We start from the raw sequence: 23,043 nt of genomic DNA on the forward strand, positions 1-23,043 counted from the left end.
ACTACATCCCACGGAGATGTGCTATCCTCTATTCCAACTTGGAAGACTCTTTCCTATCTCTCGGGTGGGGGTAGCAGAGTGGCGCATAATATCGAATTTCTGCAAGTCTTGTAACCTGTTTGGGGCAGCGATAAGGACTGTAAGGTATGCTACCTGTTTTCATGTTACAGGGGAGTTTTTTCTTCTCTTTTTACAAAACAGCTATGACTTTTACACTTTGCACCTTCTGAAATCTCAACATCACAGACAGAGCCATTTCTACATTCCATCTTCTCCCTAAATCCGCACTTTCACTGAGTTTTCATTTTATTTATTTATTTATTTATTTATTTTTAAAGATTTTATTTATTTATTTGAGAGAGAGAGAGAATGAGAGATAGAGAGCACGAGAGGGAAGAGGGTCCGAGGGAGAAGCAGACTCCCTGCTGAGCAGGGAGCCCGACGTGGGACTCGATCCCGGGACTCCAGGATCATGACCTGAGCCGAAGGCAGTCGCTCAACCAACTGAGCCACCCAGGCGCCCTGAGTTTTCATTTTAATAGTTTAACGGTAGCAGCTCACATTTAGTGATTACTTATCACATGTCAGGAGCCAGGTGTCTCACACTGATTATCCCTTTCAATCCTCCCAGTGAGCCTGGGGCGGGCAGTCCATGATAGCAATCAACTGGGAGCTCTCCGAAGCCTACCACAGGCCACATCGTGGTTCCCCCAGGTTCTTGGGACTTGTTGGGAGAGTTCTTGAACTTCTCTGTTTTTGTTTCCTCAACTGTGCCCTCCCCACTGGGCTCTTGTAAAGAATTAAATAAAATACTTAAAACAGCATTTGTAACACAGTAGGCATAGGTCAGTAAATATAAACTGTGATCATACAAATGAGAAAACAGAGACACGGAAGGGTAATTCAGTGGCCTCGATCACACAGCTCATTAGCTAAGGAGCTGTGATTTGAAAACAGGCAGTCCAAGTCCAGAGCCCACACTCATAACCTCTATGATGATGTATATCATGAAAAGCCAAACCGACGGTTTTTGTCCCAGTGCTAAATAATTCTAGGAAGAAGCATAGTAGACAATATTGAGACCAGGCAAAAGTAAGTTAGCTGCTTACTCCAGGAAATAATTGCTCCTCGAAGATAAGACTGTGAACCAACTCAAATTGCTTATTTATCAGTACTAACATCATTAACCAGAACCACTCTAAGACTCTCTCCTCACTACGCCCACCCATTCAAAACTATTTTGGCATCACTTCTGCCCAATGCCAACTAGTGTCTTGCTTTGCAGAGTATCACTCAGCCAAGCCCCTCAAATGCTGTAAATATCCTCCCCCTGATTTCTCCCTTCTGATTCCCTTCTAAGACTCTGTCGGGGTGGTGTTCCCTCTCATTGCAGTAAGCTTAATAAACTTGTCTTTGAGTGATAGGTTTTTCACATGGTATTTGGGGGAGTCTGTAGCCAACCACCTGGAAGTTCCACTGAGATCTATGAAAGAACTCCTGGCTGTTGAGGCCCAGGACCCTTGACTCATGAGTGGATGCTCCCCTGGGGCCCCTTGAGCCTTCCACTCAGCAATCTCTTCAACTGTGATAATTGGTGGAACTCGGGTTCTGTCTGAACTCCTGATTTCTTCTTTGCTATTGCTGAGTTTATTTCAAATAAGTTTATTTTGTCTCCTAGGAATGAGAAATCATTTTAAGGATTCTTTCCTTATCTGATTAAACATGAACATTATTATCTGTGGTAAAAAACTGCCTTGATATGAACACCTCCACTCCATGTGTCACCATATGCCCTCCTCACCTCCTGTGAGTCCAGGGAGGAAGTCTAGAGGGAAGGACGGGCACAGCCTCCAGAAATCCATCCTCCAGACAACACTAAGGATTGATGAGTTCAGTTCTCATTAGACTGATGTTCTTTGGACAAACTGTGGCTTGGGTCACCTCTTCAAAAACGTATCAGAACTTTCTTCAGTCTTATCTTTGCATTCCTGACAAATGTTTTATTTTGTTTCTTCTGCCCTTTGGGAAATTCTTTGGGCTTCCAATTAGTGATGACTGGTCTGTAGGCATACTCTAGAGACCAGAAGTTGTTCAAGAACCATTCCTACTGTCTGTTGCAGTTCTCATGGGATCTTCTCAGTGTGTTTGGCCCTCTGGGACAAACACCTGCTCCCTTAAAGCTTTCACTTAAGTGCCTATCTCTCTAACTGGCATAATTACACCATATTTGAACTGCAGTTGCAATGGCCACTTTGAGAAACTTTTGACACAATCATGATTGTCTATTTGAGCTATACATTCGAACATAAAGGGGAAGAAACCCTCAGAAGGGCTCTCATCTGCCTTATTGATCTAAAAGAGAGATTATTTAAAACAGGAGATTCCTTTTTACTTTAGAGTGTTGGTGCCTAAGTGTGTGCATGTGTGTGTGTAAATGAGAGAAAAACTGGTCTTCCTTGTACACCTTTCTTCTCTGTGAGGAAAGAAGGTAATTAGCTTTTTACAGTAATGATTTCACATTTGAAGCCAGTGCTCGCTCTCCTGTCTTCTTTTCCTTCCTCTCCATTTTCAACTTCTTTCAGAAAACTTTGGAGATGAATGGATCACACATTATTGAGGTTCATTTTTTTTTTTTAAAAGAACACTCTTTTACCACATAAGAGTAATTTAATTTTAGCTTCTAGAAACTCTACATATTTTTCTCTGATCTTATTACCTCATAAAAATTGTTAGCTTAGTATTTTAGGTAAGGCAAGATATGGGTATGATTTCTCATGATTAAAGTTTGAAAAATTTCTGTATTAGCTCTATGGGTCCAATAAGTTATTATTGTAACCACAAATTATTTAATTTTTAAAAATATAAAATTGTACTTAGTCCAGTTAGATTTTAATTATGAATATCCTTTAATCTTATTAGCCTTGTGAAATTGTAAGGGCTTAATGCTTTGGTAAATTTTGTAATTTCTAGACCTTTAGTTAACTTTAAGACCTTAAACTAATATTAGGTTAGGCTAATTAGTAAATACTATGTGTATACTTCAACCATTTCTTTTTCTTTTTTTAAATTAACATATAATGTATTTACTTCAACCATTTCTACTTAAGAATAAAAAGGTCAATAATTGTTCAAGAAACATGCTCTCTCTAGCACGTTCTTCTGACTTTGGGGAGAAGAAAAATTTACTCATATGATTAGAAAGATGAAAAACAAGTCTTAGTGAATATTTAAAATAATACTTTGAGAGGAAAAAAGGATTTAAATCAGGCTAGTAAATAGTGGAGCTGGGCTTGTATCCAGGCTTTACCTCAAATCCAGCCCTTTGTGCATTGCATCAGAACCTATGAGCCGAACCAAGTCAAACACCCCCGTTTAATTCCGTATGACATTACATGTGGGTTATAGTTCAACTAAAAATGTTTATCCTGAATAAATAATCAGCTGTTCCAGAAGAGGCTGCTTCTCTTTCTACAGTACCACGCACTTTCTGGTGGCATTTTTATGTCTCTGGAGGCATTAGATAGAGTCCACTGGCTGGAGGATCCTGAAACTCACATCATCTGTGGCTATTAAAGACCTGAAACTTCTCCATCACCTAAGGTTCTGTCAACCACCCATATGTACTTGACTAAGCTACTGGCGTGTGATGGTTCATCCAGCTGGACCGCCCCGTTCATCCTCGGCATTAGAGCCCAATGAACCACCCTCTGCCTGTGGTTTGATCATCTCAGCCACCCCATCTCCCAGAATCCAGCTCAGAAACTTTCAATGACATGCCTTTACGTACTGAAGTTTTAACTTTTTGATCTGACATTCAGGCTTTCCCGGATATGGCCCTGGCTGTCATTTTTTTTTTTTTTCTTTTCTTTCCTTTCTCCCTCCCTCCTTCCCTTTCACAAATGATTATTACACATTGTAAGAGCTTCTATTCTAAGTGCTGGGAATATGCTGATGAGCAAGACAAACTCCTTCCCTGCCTTTCTAGAATGTGCAGATGAAAGAGAACACTGATAAGCAATTCCTGTCAGGTGTGATAAGTGCTTTGATAGAAAAATGTGGGACTGAGGAGAGGATGCACAGGGAACCCCAACCAACTGTGTAGTGTGATTCCCCTGAAGAAATAACACCTGAGTTTATTTATTTATTTTTTTTAAGGATTTCTTTATTTATCTGAGAGAGAGCCATGAAGGGGTGGGGCAGAGGAAGAGGGAGAGAGAGAATCTCAAGCAGACTCCCCCCTGAGCGTGGAGCCCTATGCCAGGCTCCGTCTCATGACCCTGAGGTCATGACCTGAATCGAAATCAAGAGTCAGACACTTAACCAGCGAACCACCCAGGCGCCCTAACACTGGCATTTAATTGTGTGAATATTAATCAGCAGAAGAAAGGGCTTGACCTAATTTGCATCATAGTGTCTCACATATAGTTCATACTTAATTCTTGCTGTTAGGAGTAATTTCCTTCATACACATTGGCTTTTTCCCAACAGATTTCATTTTCCTGAAGGCTAAACATCCTATGCTTGCCTCTGTTTCTCTGCTTATTCTGCTTCCTCTGTCTAGAACTTCCTTCTCTTGTTCCTACCTACCTCTGCATGTCCAAGTCATACTTCGCAGGATCCAAATCAAATGCCACTTCCTCTATGAAGCCTTCTCAATTGTTTTCTGGACAGTGATCTCTCTCTTCTCAACTCCAGCCACACCTCATTTTAGAACAAACCATTTTCAGTGTTGTGTTTGATTTCTTCTCTATACGCCCACTGACAATGATGGGTCCTATCCTGTTCTAGAACTTTCATTTATACACTAACCCACTTCTTGAGTGAATTCTGAAGTTAGTTTTAAATATTGTAGGTAGCTGCTGCTCTTAATTTTCACATACATTTGGATTTGGAGTCAGGGACACCATTATGATGGCTTGGTATTTAACAAATCACACTTGAAGGCATGGGTTTGTTTGTGGTTCAGTAACTCTGTAGTAATTCATCGTATCAACAAATTCTCTATTGCCTTATTTTCTTCTCCTTGGGGAAAATGATTTAGTGATAAATGAGAATACTAGAAATCAATACTGCTTTCAAGTTCTAAAAGTAAATGCACATTTTTTAAAATTGAGTAAGGATATTTCTCTTTCTCTACACACACACACACACACACACACACACACACACACACACACACACACTGTGTTCTCAGTAATTCTCAATACTCAGTTCTGTTTCGATTTTCTGTCTCGGTAGCATTTTCAACATGCTCTACACATGGGATATGCTGTCGTTAAAGAAGCTTATTCCTACCATCCCTGCTTCATTTCTACCAACTAATATGTTCCAGAGTGTTTTTTTTTTTTATTACAAAACAAGCTGGAATAAATCCAGAGCATTTACCAAGAAATACTACTTGATCATCTTTTTTCTATGAGGAGGGAATAAGTGGATTACAGCACTAAAAACAGGAAATACTTTGGAAATTGCTAAAAAATCAGTGTGGGAAAATAATAATATGAAATATTATTCTCTTAACTTTTTTTTTCTTCTGAAGATCATGCTGCAGGGAAGGAAATAATAAAAATATTCCTCATCTCTGAATTTAATTATTATATTATTCCTTCAGAATGATAAACTTATTCTAATAAATGCAAACTCTTCCCTGGGGCAAAAGGAAAGATCAGGCATAAAACGAGACAATTTATGGTTAAAGAAAGTTTTTTTCCTAATTAGGAAAAATTAGTGTGCCACATAAGGTATTCAAAATATAGGGAAGCCTGATATTACTACTATAAACACTCATGGTCTTTCCTTTCTTTTTACATCTGGAGAGCTCTAGCCTGTGTTTGTCTGGGCATGAAATATTTATCTTGCTCCCTTCACAATTTTCCAAGCAACTGCTGTCCTGCCCAGATGCACCAGCAAACGCACTTCCTTCTTCCAAAGTTGGGCTTTGTATGTTTAAAAAATTTGCATTAACAAGGCCTTGCAAAGTTAGAGAAAAGCCAGGGCCAATCTCTTGGAGAATTATCATAAACAATGTTTGTCCGATTTCCAGTATTTACCCACTGTCTTCATGAGTTCAGATGTAGCCAGCTAGTAGCTCTGGGGCACACCAAGGTCCATGCCCCTTGCGTCAGGTGGGTAACAACAAAGCTTACTACTTCCTCCTTCATGTTGGCAAATAATACTGTGATGTGGGTCTGATGCTAGGTATATATTAAAATGCATGGAAATGTTTGTATATCTGTTACAATGAAAAAGACATCCCCATTCAGTACCGGCTAAATCCCTTACAGTGTTCTGTTTAGCACATCTGGGGGAATGATTGATCATGGCAAAAGACAGTGTACCCCTGTTCTGCCTACCCTCCAGCCTGAGTGGGGCTGCTCTGAGTTCCTTCTTCTTACTAGGGCAGCCTCAGCTCAGACGCTGCTTCGGGCTGCTGGTCTTCCCTCCCAGACCATCCCTGATGTGGTTTTGAAGCTACGCATTTAGGGCTTTGTACTTTTTAACAATGTCTCATTCCTTCCCCCTCCCTCCCGTTCCACGGTGGAGTCTCTGTGACTCTCATTCCTCATTCATTTCCCCCAAAGGGCTGCATGCTCGCTTTGTTTTTCTTGGGACACGGGACATTTGGAACATTTGGACGTTTGGTGCCTCCTTTATCCTATTCTTTACTTTGAGGGTTTATTTGGTGATGCCTTTCCTCTTTCACTTACGAAACAATTTTGCACACATTGTTCTAATAGTTTGAAGAACGCTGTGCCCTTTGTGGTCTCTCAGATGGGTCAGAAAAGACTGGATTTCCTTGCTTCATCCCATTTGGACAAAATGACTTCCCCATAGACTCCTTAGCACAGGCTCTGGTTTGCAAAAACACATTCACCGCTGTTGTATACACAACGTCAGTACTTTGCACTGTAGTGATGTGGTACTTTCTGTTGCCCTGTCTAGCAATAACACGTCACAAATAGTTATGGAGCACCTGCTGTATGCAAGGCGTTGCGTTCCTACTGGATGTTATGCAAAGATGAGTAAGAAATTATTCCTGTTCTCAGTAGAGACTGGAGGAGGCCGAAGCATCTGCAACTAGCTGGGAATCAGATTGGACTCCACCTTCATTTTTTGTTTAACATTGCTTTTTGTTGAAGCACTTGGTTTTTATCATGTAATTCAAAAGACATAGCTTTGGGGCGCCTGGGTGGCTCAGTCGGTTAAGCGTCTGCCTTTGGCTGAGGTTGTGATCTCAGGGTCCTGGGATCGAGTGCTGCATTGGGTTCCCTGCTCAGTGGGGAGTCTGCTTTTCCCTCTGCTCCTCCCCCTGCTCCTGATCTCTCTCTCTCTCAAATAAATAATTAAAATCTTTAAAAAGAAACCCAAAAGACAGCTTTGCAAAGATTCAACAGTGTCTAAAGAAATGTAGCACAATTTGATATTCTACATGGGAACTAACTGGAGCTAGTCGTTTGCAGGGTGACTCGCAGATGCCCAGTAGCACCATGTTTCCCTTGAACATATAAAATATCCTGCAATATTCCTGTGAGTACATTGTGGTACCCGGGGATGTCTTAAAGCACATTTTGGGAACTATGGGTATTTTAAATACAATCAAATTATCATCTACCCATGATCTCACAAGTTTTAAAAAATGCTTTTTACTTACGATACTTATTTCTCCACGCATGGTCCTTGGAGGAAGCCAGTTGCTACTGTTGAGTGTTAGGTCAGAGCTGTACACTGTATTTTATGCACACAGCTGTGAAGGAAGAAGGGGTTTTGTTGGAGATTCCTAGTAAAGACAGTCTAACAGGTTTGTTTTTTTTTTATAGTGGACAACTACTTTTAGATGTCAGTTAGACAAATGAAGAGGAGTAGGAGTGAACATCCAATAGTGCTCTAGTGTGCTTGATGTCTCTCTCTCTCTCTCTCTCTCTCTGTCTCTCTCTCACACACACACACACACACACATACACACACACACACACACACAGCGCTCCAGTCCTCTCCCTTTGCTGTCAGCCTTGGTCACTAGGATGGAGATGCTGCTCTATCCAGGGTAGGGTCTTGACTTCCCAGAGATGGGAAAACTTGAGCCATTGCTGCAGAAGAGGGTCAAGGGGACACCTTGTTTTCTCCCTTAATACCCTCAGCCATCCACTTCCCGCAAGTCCCCATAGGTCAGTCTTGGAGTCAGAGTCCTCCATGGCCACCTGCCCCACCCTGTTTTGCACAGAGCTCTGGGTCTGTGGACCTGACTCCTAGAACATGCTTTCTGACAGTAGCTCTTCAAATCTTTATCATATAACTCACAAGGGTCCTGTGAAGAAAGGGCACTTATTCCTTCTCTTGCTTTTATGGATACCTGCTCTCTCCAGGAGCTGTATAATTAGTGGTAGAATTTAATGATGGTAATATAATTCTCATACTCAATATTAATGTGATTCACCTGCTTGCGATCAGAACTGGCAGATGATAGCACGTTACTTGGGACTGAGTGAAGATGAGCTCCCGGGGTCTGCATTACATTCGACCATATTATTTCCTACGAGCTAATTATTAAGAGCAAGATAAAAATAAATACCAATGTGTACATGAAATTCTAATGAGTCCTTTAAAATATAATTTCCTACAGGTTACAAACCATGTAACTTGTATTAATAAATTCTAGAATCGAACATATGCGAGGCTAAACAAAATCTAACAAGTTTCTCAACTACAGGAATTCTCAAAGCTTTTAATATGTTCATATAAATGGCCAAGCTTCAAAAGGAGGTCATACTGTTCAATATTTCCTAATTTATTCTAGAAACTTTTACTTACAAAAGCAAACTTGGCTGATGTTCACAGAATATATGTTGAAAGCAGTGTTCTCTTGAAGCCCAGCCCTGCTATTAGAAGCCAGACTTTTGGACCTTCTCTGCTTTCCCTGGGCTACTTTCTCCTCAGTGAAATGGAGATAATCACACTATTAATTTTAAATACTTGGGAGACCCGTTGTGCCAACTGGATTTACGCAAGCACAAAAAGGCAAATTAACATAAATGTAACATTATTTTCAGCTGTACATCTTACACAGAACCCATGTTTATCTACTCTTTATGAAAGCGTAACTGTAGTTTTATAATCTATAAACTTTGCCTGCAGATAAAAGGCTAGGTTTTCAAGGAGCAGCTTTTCACTGCATCTTGAAGGAAGGGCAGTGCACACATTATGTGTGCAACTTGCTGGACTTGGCAATTCTCCTCCGAGGTCAGCTCAGAACAGGGGTTTGGGTCTGAGAAAAGGAAGACTCTTTAAAAATGATCTCTGGATACATAGTCTCTCACAGTCCTTAGAACATTACTGATTAGTCAGCTACTGACATTGCTGATAATTTGGGATGCTTCATTAGAATGTCCTTTAAACATGTAATGACTCACTGTAGAAAATAACCTGGATGTTACTCCAGGAATCAGACTTGACACCCTTCTCGTGTGAAAATCTAGAAGCTGAAAATAGCGCATTTTACACCTGATACCCTACTATAGGTTGCTGAGTAAACTCTGCTTATGTGTGGAGAAAAGACTGGCTCAGGTTGTGAACATTTTTAAGTGTGCAAGAACAATGAGATATAGGTATAGAAGTGTTTATAAAGAGAAACTTGGAAAGACACTAATTAAGAAACATTTCTATATAGTTTTTATAAATTGTGGTAAAATACACAAAATGTATAATTTACCATTTTAGCAATTTTTTTAAGAAAATTTTCTTTGCGGGAGAGAGAGCACGCAAGTGGGGGGAAGAGCAAAGGGGTAGGGAGGGGCAGAGGGAGAGGGAGAAAGAATCTCAAGCAGACTCCACGATGAGCACAGAGCCCGATGCAGGGCTCCATTCCATGACCCTGAGATTATTGCCTGAGCCTAAACTAAGAATTGGAGGCTCAACGAACTGAGCCACCCAGGTGTCCCCCCTTTTGGCGATTTTTCAATGTGTAGTTCAGTGACATAAAATTAACTTGTAATGTTGTGCAACCATCACCACTATCGAATTCCAGAATTTTTATCATCCCAAATGTTAATCCCTTACCCATTAAGCAGTCATTCCCCATCCCACCTCCTTCAAGCCTTTGGGAAACCACTAAGCTGCTTTCTGTTTCCTTGGATTTGTTTATTCTGGATATTTCAAATACATGGAATTATATGCAATATGTGGCCTTTTGGGAATGCCTTCTTTCACCTAGCATAATGTTTTCAAGATTCATCCATATTATAGCACGTATCAGTACTCCATTCCTTTTTGTGACTGAATAACATTCTATTGTATGTATATACAGCATTTGTTAATCCATTCATCCACTGATGGATGTTTGCATTGCTTCCTCCTTTTGACTATCGTGAGTTGTGCTGTTATGAACATCATACAAGTTTTTGTTTGAACACCTGTTTTCAATTCTTTTAGGTATATATCCGGCAGTAGGATTGTTGGGTCATAGGGTAATTTTGTGTTTAACTTGTTGAGGAATCATCCAACTGTTTCCCCTGTATATTACCATCAACAAAGTATGAGGGTTCCAATTTCACCACATCTTTGTCAACATTTATTATTTTCCATTTTTAAAAATAACCATCCTGGTAGGTAAGAAATGGTGCTTCACAGTGGTTTTGAGTTGCATTTCTCTAATGACTAATGACACTGGGCGTCTTTCATATGCTTGCTGGTCGTTTGCATATCTTCTTTGAAGAACTCTCTACTTGAATCCTTTTCTCATTTTAAAGTTGGGTTGTTTGCTTTTTGTTGTTAAGTCCATTTTGTTTTGAAAAAAGAGAGATTTAGTGCCAGTTGATTTTGGACACTGGGGTAGGTGGAATGATCTCCCCAAAGATGTTGATTTCCTAACCACCCAAACCTGTGAGTATGTTACCTTACATAAAGGGACTTTGCAGATCGAATTAAGGTAGGGATCTTGAGATGGGATGATTGCCCTGGATTATCGGGATGGGCCAGTGTAATGGCATGGGTCCTGAGAAGAGCCAGGTGGGAGTGTCAGGGTGGGAGGAGACATGGCAATGGAAGCAGAGGTTGGAGTGGCACACTTTGAACTTGGGCCATATGCCAGGTGGGCCTCTAGTAATTGGAAAAAACAAAGAAACAGATTCTCCCTTAGAGCTTCCACAAAGGAATATGGCCCGGCCAACATGTGGATTTTAGCCCCACACAACTCATTTCTGACCTCCGACCTCCAGAACTGTAAGATTACAAATCTGTCTTGTTTTGAGCCACTAAAGTTGTGGTCCAATTTGTTACAGGAGCAACAGGAAACTAATACAGATCCAGTATTTTTGAGGACAGGAGATATACTTTAAAATATAATAAAACAATTTAAAGTTCACTGGAAAAAGGTGAGAGAATGATTTCAATAGACTTTACCCTAAGGCAAATCAGTTTTAAGTCCTCTAAGACCCTCCAGGGAGCAGGATGATCCCAACCCTGCAGATCCCTCTATGAGCCATTCTAACAGAAATGTATTACTTAGATGCAATAGTTTTGATACACATATGTATTTGTGGAGAAACAGTAACTAGTAGAAAGCATATTAAGATAAGGATTTATAATAAATTTTTTTGTAAAATCCACTTAATGCTCAGTAGAGGTCAGTAATGGAGCGTGGCAGAAAAAGATAAAGACATGAAAACAATAAATATGAAGAATTTGGGGACATGTGAAGACTTTTATGTGGTGATTCTCAAAATTAAGTTAGAGATATACCTTGGTTTAAATATATATGTGTATTTAAAAATATGTAATAAATACAACAAAATATAAAAAATACATAATATATAAATATTTTATTATATTTATTATGTATTAAATACATATTTGAAATGTCCATATCTTTGTTTTGTTTTGTTTTTTGTCATCTTTATGGAAACATAATTTATATTCAATAAAAGTCACCTCTTTAAAGTGAGTGATTCAGCAGGTTTTCACAAATGTATGTACCCATGAAACTATCACCACAATCAAGACATGGAACATTTTTATCACCTCCAAAATTTCACTTGGGCACCCCCTCAATTATTCTCTATCCCCATTCCCCAGCCCAGGCAACCACTGACCTGCTTGCCAGCACTATGGATTAGATTTGTTCTTTCTAGAACTCATGTAATTGTATTTTACCTTTAATTTTATGTCTTAAATAATATTTTAAATGTGATAAGAGGGGCGCCTGGGTGGCTCAGTCAGTTAAACGGGTGCCTTCGGCTAGGTCATGGTCCCAGAGTCCCTGGATGGAGCCCAGCTTTGGGCTCCCTGCTCAGCGGGGAGTCTGCTTTTCCCTCTCCCTCTGCTCTTACCCCTCACCACCGCTCATGATCTCTCTCTCTTGCTCACTCTCTCTCAAATAAATAATCTTTATAAATAAACAAACAAACAAACAAACAAACAAATAAATAAATAAATGTGATAGGTGACCTATCCATTAAATTATGGCAAAAATCCTAAGTGAAATATATAGTAAATTCTTGATAGGAATAATTTCCTCTGAATTCTTATTTCAGGGTTCCATTAAATTCCTTTAAAAATATAGATATATTCATCTTGCTAAAATAGTTCTCTGACTCTAAAGCAGTCCTTTTCCCTTCCCATAAGTAAAAGAATATTTTTAAAGTTCTATGCATATTTTAATAGGTTTGATATTTTCCTCTCTTTTTTTTTTTTGATATTTTCCTTTTCATTTTATGTTTCCTGATGAAAAAATCACTTGGTTACTTTAGAATCCAAGTTGGTGCTTATTTTTCAAGTGGGTGGTCATGGTTGTTTACAGAGCAGCTGTGGATTATAGGTAAGCAGAGCAGAATGTCTTGGAAGGATTCCCAGCTAGGGTACATGAAAAAGATTTTCAAATGAGCCCTGATATTTCCCAGGAGATAATTGCTTAAAAGTTAAGAAAAATACTCTAGTAATGAGCCAGATATATGGTCTCCCTTCTGAGTGTACTAACCTGATAAAGAGTAGAATTTTAAAATTTGTGCACCTTGTGTTTGCACATATTTCCTCTCTACATCTTCCAGTTTCAGTAAATCTGAAATATTGGTCGTTGCTGGTTTTAGCAGGTTTGGGCAATTGAATCTAGAGAAGGGGATTATAATGTATGTATCGCACAGGGCATTATTGGGAACTCATTCTAAATTTCTTTCTCTGCAAAGTTGTACATCTTGTACCTCTGATTTGTTTTGATCACCTTAATAAAGGAATTCTAAAAAAAGAAAAAATGTGCACATGGACTATTAGGTCTTGCACCATTTTATCACTATTTGCCAAAGACTGTCATTCAGACTAAGGGTGGAGGGTCAGCAGCTTCCTTAAACTGAGAACTGTGAATGCCAACACAGTTCTAAAGTAATCAGCAAAACATATCTAATTAACAGACCATGGAGCAGGGCCTTTTTATGTGCTCATCAAATAAACAAAGCTGGGCCCTCGCTGAGAATCAAAGCCTCTTTCTGTAAATGGACAGTTCTCAAAGGTAATCTGAAAATTCCAGCTTCTGAGAAAATGACCATTTCCCACATTAGAAGTCAGTAAGGCTGACGTTGAGAAAGGCAATGAACACAGGAACATTAGTTGAAGTGGACTGAGACACATGGATGGCTGAAATGGCAAGTAAGGAACTGGCAGTATCCAAGCAGGTTGGCCTGAACAGGGACATTATAGGCTTAGAGCTGCACCTGCAGGCCTGCAGTAATCCAGAGTATGGGCTGGATACACAGTCTCATTCCTGGGTGGTGCTTGTGATGAGTCAAACTGTCACAGGGACATTGTAGGGGTATGTGTGCGTAGGCAGCCGATGCCAAAACTTCTCTTTCAGAAAATTCTGGCTCCTGACAGTCTCTTCTCTGATAGCCAACCCAGCTGAAGAGTGGATGACCCACACTTTTTTCCTCTTTGGAAGCTGGGTGAAGGGGTCTTCTGCCATCAGTAGAAATGGTTCAATGGAAGACGAGAGGAACATGCTAACAGTGGGGAAACCATCCAGGCTACCGGGCCTCCCAACATCATGGTACTTCCATTTCTGTTCCTTTAGATTTTTCCCAAGAACTCTGTGGCACTCAATTCTCTTCAAAGTACTTTCCTGCACACCATTTGGAGGCAGCTTTAGTGAGTGAATAATTTCCACATTGTTTTACAGACCTCAGGGCTCTGTGGGGGATTTTTCTTTTCTTTTCTTTTTTTAAGATTTTATTTATTTATTTGACAGAGAGAGACACAGCAAGAGAGGGAACACAAGCAGGGGGTAGTGGGAGAGGGAGAAGCAGGCTTCCTGACTAGCAGGGAGCCCAATGTGGGGTTCGATCCCAGGACCCTGGAATCATGACCTGAGCTGAAGGCAGATGCTTAATGACTGAGCCACCCAGGCGCCCCACTGTGGGGGATTTCTTAGCATCAATAACGCTAGTTAAACTGCACAAGCTGGGCTTGCCAATTTTATTTGTTAGAGGTCTGAGTAACACTTAGATAAAAGGTATTTGCTGCTGAAAAAGAGAAAGAGTTTGAAAAACACAAAGTGGGTAAAAGGCCTGGATTTGAATCTTGGCACTACCACTATCCAGTTGTGTGATCTCATCTAAGCTTTCAAGTATCTGTCTGTAAAGTAAGGGTAATAATATCGCTTAGGGTATTCTGAGGATAAGAGTTGACGATGAACATGAGACTTTTACTACAATGCCTGACACACAGTCAGCACTCTGTATGCAGTGGTGCTTGTTATGCCATCGCTATCAGTTCAGCTCCAGAAACTTAGGAAAGCTCTGGAATGGTCTTCAGCATTCTCGGGTCATAGTGATCCTTGGTATGGTTTCAGCACAGAGCAGTCAGGTCTGTAATGCATCCCTAGGTCCAATGGTGGACCCTAGATATTGTGACCTGGGGTCCTTGTGGCAGTATTGCTGTGAGTAAAGTGCAATATTGGACAACTAGCAACTCAGGTTGGGAGACAAGGAGGACTTTTTCATGGAAGTGGGTTCTGGTGTGACATAATGGTGTAGTATGCTTTAGTTACTTCTTTTTTTTTTAAAGATTTTATTTATTTACTTGAGAGAGAGGAGAGAGTGCAAGGGAGAGAGAGAGAGAGAGCGAGGGAGAGAGAGCATGGGCAGCAGGGAGGGGCAGAGGAAGAGGGAGAAACAGACTTCTCTCTGAGCAAGGAGCCCGATGTGGGGCTCGATCCCAGGACCCCTGGATCATGACCTGAGCCAAAGGCAGAAGCTTAACTGACTGAGCCACCCAGGCGCCCCTGCTTTAGTTAGTTCTTTTTTGATAAACTAAGCTGGTAAGCAGGTATGGTTGAAAAATATCCCAGCAGCCTGAAAGAACTAAAAAAACTATAGAGAAATCATTTAACGATATTTCTTAGTTTTGTGAATTATATTTAATGAAAACTGATGAATTCATAATATTATCTACAGATGCAGTAACAGCTATCATATTTTATTCTTTACTTACATTGTCATCCTCATTCTTACAACACATGTAAGGCAACATTGTAAATGTGAAGACATTGTCCAAAAATCTGGAGTGACACCGTAGCAAAGTCTGGATTAGGACCCAAGTCTGTCGAATCTGAAACTCACGCTGTTTATACTCTACCACACCCTTGGTTTCATTTAAATGAAAATGTTAAAATCCCTGAGGATGGGAGCTTTTGCTCTGGGGACAGATGCTCTGTGTCTATCTGCTTACATGGGACTTTTTGCTGCACATTCTCTGGTACATTGTTCTCAATGTTCCCTCCTTATGTGGGGTTTGACCAAATGTGGGCATCAGCCAGGTTACAGATCAGATACAGTTCTTCTGGTTGAGTCTTGGCATGGTGAAAAGGAGAGAAACTGCTCTATTCATTTTCTCCCACCTATTCCTCTTCTATATGGCCCTCATTTAAAATGATAGGAAATAGGGGCGCCTGGGGGGCTCAGTTGGTTAAGCGTCCGGTTCTCGATTTCGGTTCCCGTCGTGACCTCAGGGTCCTGGGATCGGGTTCTGCGTCCAGTGAGGAGTTGCTTGAGATTCTCTCTCTCTCTGCCTCTGCCCCTCCCCCTGCTCGCTTTCTCCCTCTCTAAAATAAATAAACAAATCTTTAAAAATAAAATAAAATGATCAGAAATAATCAACACAGAACATCAAAATTCTAGAGCCAAGGAAATATAGTTATACTTGAACCATCCCTGTGGCATATCTCTGCCAGTGTCTTCCTAAGAATGATTTACCCTTAACATTATGATAGAAGTGTTAAAATTTAAATTAAAAAGGGAATAAGCACTCTGTGAGATGAACTTAGATTTGGTGGACATTGAGCCATGCCCTCTCCTATGCTATTGACACAGAGGTATGACGTCTCTATAAGAAGATAATTGCCACAGAGCAACTCACTTTTTTTTCTCGGAAAGCTTTCAGCCTCTATTGCTTCTGGAGAGCGGCAGTCAATAGGTAAGACTAAATTAAAGGTTAGTGCTCAGTTCAGAGTGTAAATCCTGATCTGGCTTTGCAAGTGAATATTCAGGAGGGAGCCCATGGCCTGGACAGAAAGCCGGTGTGCAGGGAAAAGCAGAAGAGTGGTATGCATGCCACTTGCCATGGCAAACTGCCACTGACCCAGCGGCTGGCTCTGCAGGTGCAGTGATCATGGCCGGGAAACAGCCTTATGGGCAGTAGTCACCAAGGGCAGCTTCATGGTCACACTAACTCTGGAACTTTGGAATTCTGGAAGGGTTTTGTTGTCATTTTTATCTGGGACCCCAACCAGATAATGAAAGTTCCCACTAAAGAAGAACTTGAAATGACTGTTATTTCCAAAGTATATAGAAAATTCATGAGAAAAGATTGTCCCCAGAGAAGAAGGCTCTAGACCCAGGTTAAAGGACAGTCACCTTGTAAAGAGCACACAGAACCAAGTAAACAGACAAGGCTACTCCTGGGATAATAAATAACAGTGAAATCAATTGGTCAAGAGCTTCCTGGAAGTCACTGTTGAGTTTTTGCAGATATAAAGTCTAATAGGTTACTACAAGTAGTAGTAAAGGCCCTACTGGAACACAGAGGGAGGGCATAGCTTTGCATTCAAGATCATGATTCAATTATTCTTCCATCATGTGAATGATCATTTTGCACCTTTTCTTTTCTTTAAAATATTCCAAGTTGAAGCACTAGTCTTTCTTGAAGAAGCAGATTCCTGGGCACTGTGTGTCCTGGGATTCTGGTCAGATTCAATGAGAAGTAGGTGGATGTGAAGAGGGGCAGTCCTCTGTGGGCTGTACTGCATAAACCCAGGGTAGGTGAACCAAGTAGTAAGTTCATGCGGGAAGAATTTCAAATGAAAATCCAGTAGACCACCCAACCAACTGATTTGTGGGAGAGAACTAGAAAAGAGAAGATCCAGGTATGAGGCAAAGATACAGACTCTCAGGAACATAGATAAGAGCAAGTGGAGTCTGAGCAGTGTCTGGTTGGGGGAGCCTGAGAAATCCCCTGAACCTGAGGGAGAAGCCGCAGTCTTGTGATAGAGAACCAGCATGGAGGGTTTCAGTGATCTACTGTTGGGCAAATGACACCCAACAGGGCAACAGTGATTGAGTATTTCTCATGATTTTGCCGGTGTGCAACTTGGGTGGTTCCTTTGCCGATTGTGAATGGTTTGACTGGGGCCTCACTCACAGGTCTGGCGGTTGATGTTGGCTGTTGACTAGGGCAGCTTGGTTCTCTTCCATGTGGCCTCTCATCCCCTAGTAGGTTAGACCCAAATTCTTCACAGCGTATTGGCTTCAGTCTTCCAAGAGAGCAAGATCAGAATTGGCAAAATCTTTTGAGGACTCCATTTTGTAATCGATAGAATGTATCTTACCTTATGCTCAACTGGTCAAAAAGCCTTACAAAGTCAGATTCAAGCAGGATGACATTTTCAGATTTTTCCCCAAACTACCTGTAAGGGAGGGTTTCATCCTTCCAGAAATCAAATGGTGCTGGGAATGGCCAGCAATTCCTGTACCGATGGGTCAAAGATTACTCCAAACTTTGCTGTGAGAGAGAGGGGCAGGCAAGACAAAGACCCTTTGCTCTTCTTTGCTCCCGCTTTTATTGGTCCATCAGGATAATCCCAAATCCTTATCATTGTTTCTCAAGCACGGGTTGTGTGACAAGGGGTCTTACGGAAACTAGGAGGATGTGTTTATGGGAAAGATAAGATATGCTAATCTGCGTGTTCCAGGAGTTCTGCTAAACATAGCCTAAAGGACAACGCATACATCTCTTAGGTCCAGGATGGCTGTTTGGACTAAGAAAGCTTCAGGGAAGGCAACTCCCTGCGGCATTCCAAAGGGAGAGTGGTCACGCGGGCCTCAGCACTCCACAGGCCCACGCCCTTCTCGAAACCTTCCATTGCCCCCAGCAGCCTCCGTGTTGTATTTTAGCAAGCCAAGTATTATGGCTGAGTTCGTGCTCTACATTAACCCCAACAAACTTAATTTTTCTCTTTTTCAGGCATAATCTGACTTCAAAGAAGGGAAAAGTCAGTGCTGGGAGTTCTTGGTTCTGGTGGGAAATAGCTTTAATGTTCTGGGACATCTCCTAGAGAAAGGAAATGTTCTCAGAAGTATGGTAAGCCAAATGTGGGTCATCCCTGACATTTGCCAAACTCAAGAGTTAATGCCAAGTCAGTCCGTCCAAGCCACTGTGCCCCAAGCCTGCACTTCTGGAGCAATCTTGTATGAATCTGGAGCCATGGCCGATTTCCTGGGTGCGACTGTGAGGAAGGAGCCTCCCGCACTGGCACATGTCATTGGTGCAAACATGCCATCTGTCGCTTGTCTGGCCCACAGTTACCCCTTCAAGTATGCCAGCATGGGACGGGATACAGAAAACAGAACCTGGCTATGTGCACTCCTTTGTTAAGCAGAAATGACTGGCAGGGTGCCACCCACAACACTGTGAACCACCAGCGTTTAAAGCAAGCACACATCTCCTAGTCTCTCAAATCTCATGCCTTATGTTGTTTAAAGAAGTCTTAGAAAATGTACTGTCAGCTGGCATCATGGAGATTGAAGTGGACTTATGATTTTTTAAAATGAGATTAAAACTCAGATGAGAATAATTTAAATAACCTTCTGTTTCCATAACACTCAGTTGTGGAAATATCAAAGATTACTGAACATCCTTTGCAAAGCCTCACAATGTTCTCCTGAGGCAGATGGAGAACAAACACCTTCATTACAGGTGCTCAGATGACCCACTGTGCTGGATTATATTGAGAAGCACCCGATACATTTCTTGATGTACCCGTGATCACTCACATACCCTGCTCTGATGTCAGGATCGCCCTGAGTGGGTACCCATCTCTGTGAAACAGCAATTGCATTTTTCACAGCCTCTCAGAACATCCCATAGTGCTACCTAAACAAATCCTGGAGTAATTAGGCAGTTCTAATGTAAATGTTTAATGGAGGCATAGCATTCTCATCTGATTAGTTTGCTGCTGCAGAGAAAGAGGATCTAATTTAACATTAAGTCTGTAATTAGTGAACAGTGCTCTTTTGCTAGGGTAAACTAAGTCCCTCGCATTTTGATAATGACTTGTATTCAGAATTGAAATTAAACTAAGCTAAAAAAAAAAAATCATAACTTTACCTGAGGGTAGCACACTAAATCAATGTCATGTAGACTGTTTACAAAAGTAAATCTAAATCACAATGTTCTGGGACGTCCAGGTGGCTCCGTCGGTTAAGCATCTGCCTTTGGCTCAGGTCACGATCCCAGGGTCCTGGGATGGAGTCCCACATGGGGCTCCCTGCCCAGCAGGGAGTCTGCTTCTCCCTCTCCCTTTGCCTGCTCCCCCTGCTTGTGCTCACTCTCTCTCTGATAAAGATTTCCTGCTCTTTCCACCTTATTTGCTTATTTATTTACTTATTTCTATTTGTTGACTTTTTTAAATGACCTTGTGGAAAATGAGAGTAGATACTAGAGAGTCCATATATTTTATTAATTTAAGAGAACTGTGGCATAAATAATGCAAATAGGCACTGATGTTCATTTTCATGTGGGCCCCTTCATATAGAACAAAAAGACTGTCCATCTTTCATTTTTCAAGTAGAGGTTTGGCTAGATTAGTGTCTGCAAGGTCCTGGACATTTATTCCCAGGGGTTAGTGTAAGGTTCTTATGGATGACCAGAGCTGCTCTGTTCTCTTTTATTTGGGATCTAGTGCTGCAGACTCAGGGCTGAGCAGAGCCTGGTCTCCTTTTCTGTAGTTACTGGTAAAGACAGACCTAGGATACCACCATAGGAAGGACTGGATAAGGTGGGCACAGTCATCGTAGATGGAAGATCAAGGAACTGAGAGACCAGGGTGTTATAAATGGAAATTTCCAAGAATTAAGTCAGGAGAGAATCTCAATCCTAAGGGAGAATGATAGTGACCCAGGAACTAGAGTCATTGAGATATGTAGGGTAAAGAGGGGGTCCATAGCTGGTAGCAAAAAATGAGGAGTTACAAGTGTTATTTTAGGACATGATCTTCAAAGCTGGAAGTTTTTTTTTTTTTTTAAGATTTTATTTATTTGACAGAGAGAGAGAGACAGCTAGAGAGGGAACACAAGCAGGGGCAGTGGGAGAGGGAGAAGCAGGCTCCCTGCTGAGCAAGGAGCCTGATGCAGGGCTCAATCCCAGGTCCCTGGGATCATGACCCGAGCAGAAGGCAGACGCTTAATGACTGAGCCACCCAGCCACCCCAAAGCTGGAAGGTTTTGGAGAAAAGGGAAGGAGAATGGTCTAAAAGTGGAAAGGAGGAAGGAGAAGGGTATCTACCACATCCCCAAGTGGAACGGTACAAGGATGGTAGGAGAAAAGCAACCGTTTCTTAAAAGTATTACAAGGGAAGTATTATCTTCATGAGAACCAGGTTTTTGTTCTATAAAGAAGGTGAAAGGAGCATTTAGGAATGAGAGTGAGAATATGCAGGATTTTGCTGATAATGGATGATGAGTTCTGAAGGGCACAGTGCAAGGATTTCTGAATTAGAGGTGGAGAGAGGTGAAGGAAGGAGATAGGGGGTTGTGTGGTGTGACAGGGCTGGGGACTGGAGGATGGGTGAGGAATGATGGGGAGTCTAGATCATTTAGTGTTGACTAGCAAGGAGTAAAAGAGACATAATGAGTTTAGTTATGGATAGTTGAGGCAGAGTATTGTTGGTGATAGAAGAGTGCATTTCAGGAGCTCCCTCTCTATCCCTGATGAGGGGTATGAGGTCTAAAGGAGGAGAGCCCTGTTCCACTTACAATCTTTGTTGATGGAAGAGAGGTGAGTGTCATCACTCTTGACCCCTGTGGATGAAGAGAAACTTCTGGGGAAAGGCTGATATATTCCATACAACCAGACCTTTCCAGCCCTGATGAGAGGGATAGAAGTCTTAAATAGGCAAGGCCTTGGCCCAGTGCTCTGGTCCATTTAAGACTGGGATATTATGCTCTACTGCCAGAATTGTCCAGAATTTGAGTTCTTTTTTTAAATTTGCAGGGACATAAAATATTTAATGGATGAAGAATTTAAGAAAATTTCAAGTTCAACTCTCAGTTTCACAAGAGAGAAAACTGAAGCTGAGAACAGGATTGAGAGCCTTGGCTGAGTTTTTTCTAATGATAATGAGGAGTGTATGGGGCACCTGGGTGGCTCAGTTAAGCATCTGACTCTTGATTTCTCTGAGGTCATGATCTCAGGGTTGTGATATCAAGCCCCGTGTTGGGCTCCATGCTGGGCGTGGGGCCTGCTTGGGATTCTTTCTCCCTTTCCCTCTGCCTCTCCCCCCCCTCAAAAAAATGAGGATTGATGGGACGCGGGGGGCGGGGGGGCCTCAGGTGGTTAAGCGTCTGCCTTCAGCTCAGGTCATGATCCCAGGGTTCTGGGACTGAGTCCCACGTGAGGCTCCTTGCTTAGCGGGGAGCTTGCTTTCCCCCCTGCCTGCCGCTTTCCCTGCTTGTGCTCTCTCTGTCTTTCTGACAAATAAATAAATAAAATATTTAAATTTTTTAAAAAAAATTTAAAAGTGAGCATTGTAACTCCAAAACTCTGTTTTCTACTCTATGACCTCTTAAGTACCAACTACATTGTGCTGATACTTAGATGGTCATAGTTTTAATTAAAAAACAAAACAAAACAAAACAAATCTTTTCTAGTCAGAAAATATCCAGACTATTACTCAAAAGTTTTTTTTTTTTTTAAACTTGTGTCTTGAGAACAGGAATAAAGAGTTTGCTATGTTTCAAGCATTTTTCACAAAATATGAAAAGCCATTCATTCCAGGGACAACATTAGCATGTGCTTAAGAGAATATTCTTCCAGGGCACAAAGGCTGAGAACAGAAGATGAGGTTTCTATGGAGACCCTACCTTAAGAAGGTCTTTTAAATTGCTCAGAGTAAAGTAAAGCCTCTCTTTTAATATCCCCGGAGGTATAAAACGCATTAGGCAGCGAGGATTCCTGCATTTTACATCTGTCTCTTCAGTCAGTAGTTTTTGAACTCTCTTTTGAGGAGCTCTTTCTTGGGTGACCTGGAGCTGCAGACCCCCTATTTAGAACAACCGTGGATAGCTCTCCACTGGCATACTATTATATACCTGAGGCATTGGGATAGTTACATTGTTAATGCTTTCTGTTAGAATTGTTAGAATGCTTTCTTTGAAGACACTGTAGTTTGAACTTATCTGCTCCCTTGCAGAAGGGATTCAAACATGCGGGGTAAAGAAGGATATAGGTTATCCAAGAACCTAAAGAAGCAGATGGAAAAATTTATGTGTGCTACACTTTAAATAATAGCTTTATTGACATATTTCACACACCATAAAATTCACTCACTTAAAGTGTAAAATTTATGTATTAGTTTATGTAATATTTAGTAGGATATTTAGTATATGTAAATATGGTGTATTAAAGATTCGTGCAATGATCACCACAACCTAATATTAGAACATTTTCATCAGCCCCAATAGAAACCTCATATCCATTAATAGTCATTCTCCACATACTTTTTCTCTCAGCCCC

This window comes from Callorhinus ursinus, unplaced genomic scaffold (assembly GCF_003265705.2).
Source record: "Callorhinus ursinus isolate GAN/ISIS: 27379988/994484 unplaced genomic scaffold, GSC_fseal_2.0 scaffold5, whole genome shotgun sequence".
Classification (NCBI taxonomy): domain Eukaryota; kingdom Metazoa; phylum Chordata; class Mammalia; order Carnivora; family Otariidae; genus Callorhinus; species Callorhinus ursinus.